Source organism: Myotis davidii, unplaced genomic scaffold (genome assembly GCF_000327345.1).
Source record: "Myotis davidii unplaced genomic scaffold, ASM32734v1 scaffold32, whole genome shotgun sequence".
NCBI classification, from domain to species: domain Eukaryota; kingdom Metazoa; phylum Chordata; class Mammalia; order Chiroptera; family Vespertilionidae; genus Myotis; species Myotis davidii.
The window spans coordinates 1,920,632-1,923,451 of NW_006286587.1; positions in this window are offsets into that span (position 1 = coordinate 1,920,632).

The following is a 2,820-nucleotide window of genomic DNA, read 5'->3' on the forward strand; positions in this document are numbered from 1 at the left end:
TGAATTTCTATATAACTTTCACCTTGCTTTCCCTAATGTTAAAATCTTATACAACCATAGTACAATAATAGGAAATCAACATTGATATAACACTATTAACTGAACTGTAGACTTTAAAATTTTACCAGTTTTTTCCACTAATGTTCTTTTTCTTTTCTAGGATCCAATCCAAAATCTCACATCATATTTAGTTATGTTTCTTTAGTCTTTCCCAATCTGTGACACAGACTGTGTCTTTAAAACTAATAAAGGTTTATTTGATTTTGAAAATGTCATGGTATTTCTGGAAACAGCTTTGAATATTGAAAACCCACCCTCAGGAACTGCTGGATCTATGTGATAACCAACAAACACCCTAAAATAAAGAGCCAGAGTGGTCTTAAAAACTAAAAAAAGAGCCACTCTTTAAATAAAGCTAAGAGTTGTCCTGGCCAGTGTGGTTCAGTTGGTTGGAGTGTCATCCCATACACCAAAAGGTGATGGGTTTGATTCCTGGTCACAGCACACACCCAGGTTGTAGGTTTGATCCCCAGTCAGGGCACATGCGGGAGGCAACCTATCGATGTTTCTCTCTCACATCAATGTTTTTCTTTCCCGTTCTCTCTCTAAAATCAATTACAAAATAAATAAAGGGAAGAGTTGGCTGTGATAATCTAGATAGTCAGTTGTATTTAAGACACATGTTCATAGAAAATAAATCAACAATCAGTTATAATTCCCTGGAAAAGCACAGGGTACCAGACAGAAATCAATACAACTCTGTTTAATGGAGCAGTCATGAAAGGTTAATTTGCTTTTAAATTAAAGGACTTAAGTTTGTTCAGTCTACAGACTGGGTAGTTTAATAACTAAACCAAGTATACAAAAAGTTATTAGACAGCGCTGAATTTGCTCTACATATGGACCTCCTTTTTTTTCCTTTTTCTTTTTAAATTTATCTTTATTGTTTAAAGTATTACAGATGTCCCTTTTGTTTTTTCATCTCCTTTTCTGAACTATAGCATAAAAAAGTTACTGAGCTGTGGGTGACTCTATTTCAAACCCTGAACCCTTGGGAAGGTACATTCTCTAGAGACTCTGTTCAAGTTACTGTGAGAGAAGTGGCAAGAGGGTCCTTTATAAACATTGATAGGCTACCTCCCATTCTCCAGGGTTCTGGATTGAGCACATTAATTCCAATACTTTACTGTTGAATTCTCAGATTCTAGAAAAGGTACCAGTTTTTCAGAATTCATACAGGAGCTTAGGATCCCTGAAGAGGAAAGATTTAGATGTATAAGTTATATGTATTGAAACTGAAACAAGGAAATTTAGTAAAACCACAAGCAATTCTAGAGTGGTAAAACGAGAACTAGCTAACAAATGAAAAAAAAATCCCTGAAAATAAGAGAAAACAATGTCTCTGTGGCTTAGAAATTCATTAATCAGGAAATGAGTGTACATCAGAGGGCTTCATGGAAGATGCCATAGCTGAGGCATTAACTGCAGACTTGAGCTTAGCTACTCCCCCACTCTGGAACCATAGGCAAGTCTCAATTTTCTCATGTGTAAAATAAGGCAAATTACAACATCTGTCTCTGGGGGATGTGCCTGGCATACAGGAGTGCTCATCATCATGATCAAGGTCTTTGGGTTTTTTGTAGCAAGGTTGGCCCTGAGGTTAGTGTTTGGATACTCCTGAGTCAGGGATAATTTGAGCCTGGGCCTCATCTCCCTGGGCCATGCTGGTTCAGATCCAAATCTCTGATCCTGGGCCACAAGCGGACTCCTTTCTGAAGTGACTCAGACTGAGAAGGGAATTTTGGGAAACAGTCATTAGTTTAGCTGCATTTCTTCAACACAATTTCCAGATGGCTAATCTGTGTAAATCAAAAGCCTATTGGTTTTGAGATCTTACTTTTGTAAGATAATTCTACAGCCATAAAGCAGCATCTGAATGCTCATGACTCACTGAGCAAACCTCAAAGAGTTATGAATCCAGCAAAGTGTACAGGCTGCCTGGTATTTTGACACTGGTGAAAATGAACTGAAGTTTCTAGATATTATAGTCCTAAGCATGGTCTCCTTTGTTTACTGGGATCACTTTGTTCTCTTAAGAGAGAGATGGGAAGACTTCATCCTTAAGATGATTTCAGGCAGGTAATGGAGCAGCTGAGAGAATGATGCAGGTGAAATATATTATTTCAATATTCTGGAGGGTAGTCTGGTTCTGCTGATTATTTATTCTCAAAAATCCTCAAAAGGCCACAACATTCTAGAACCATGAATAATTCTCTAAATGGGGTTTTAAGAGTCAAGACTTGCCATATCATTAACCCTGGAAGTTCTTGCCTACTTTAAAACGTTTTATAAGACCACTGGTGTTAAGGGCCGTTAGAATACACTTGGCTTAATTTACATCAGCTGGGACTCAGGGGGGACGGTAGAGCCACTCCCTGAGGGCAGGACCAGTCAAAGACTGGACGTCACCCTGTCTGACTCTCCCGCCCAGTGTCCAGGGGATGGATCTCATGATGTCAAAGGCCCACCCAGATGTGATGTAACTTCCTGTAATTCGAGTATATAATAAATCAGCTTTCCTAGCTGGCTCTGAGTGCTCTGTCCCTCCAGAGGGCAGGCACCACACCCAGCCCAAACTTTTAATCTATTTTATGTCTGTCTTTCATTATTCTTTAATCCTGAAAGCGCCTCCTACTTGCACAAACCAGTTCAAGTCTCCCCCTCCGTGCGGGACGAGGAGAGGAGACCACAGCCCCCGCATGCCCGTCATATTCATCATGCTAAACACTATTATTTTGATTTTCTAGATGGATATAGTAA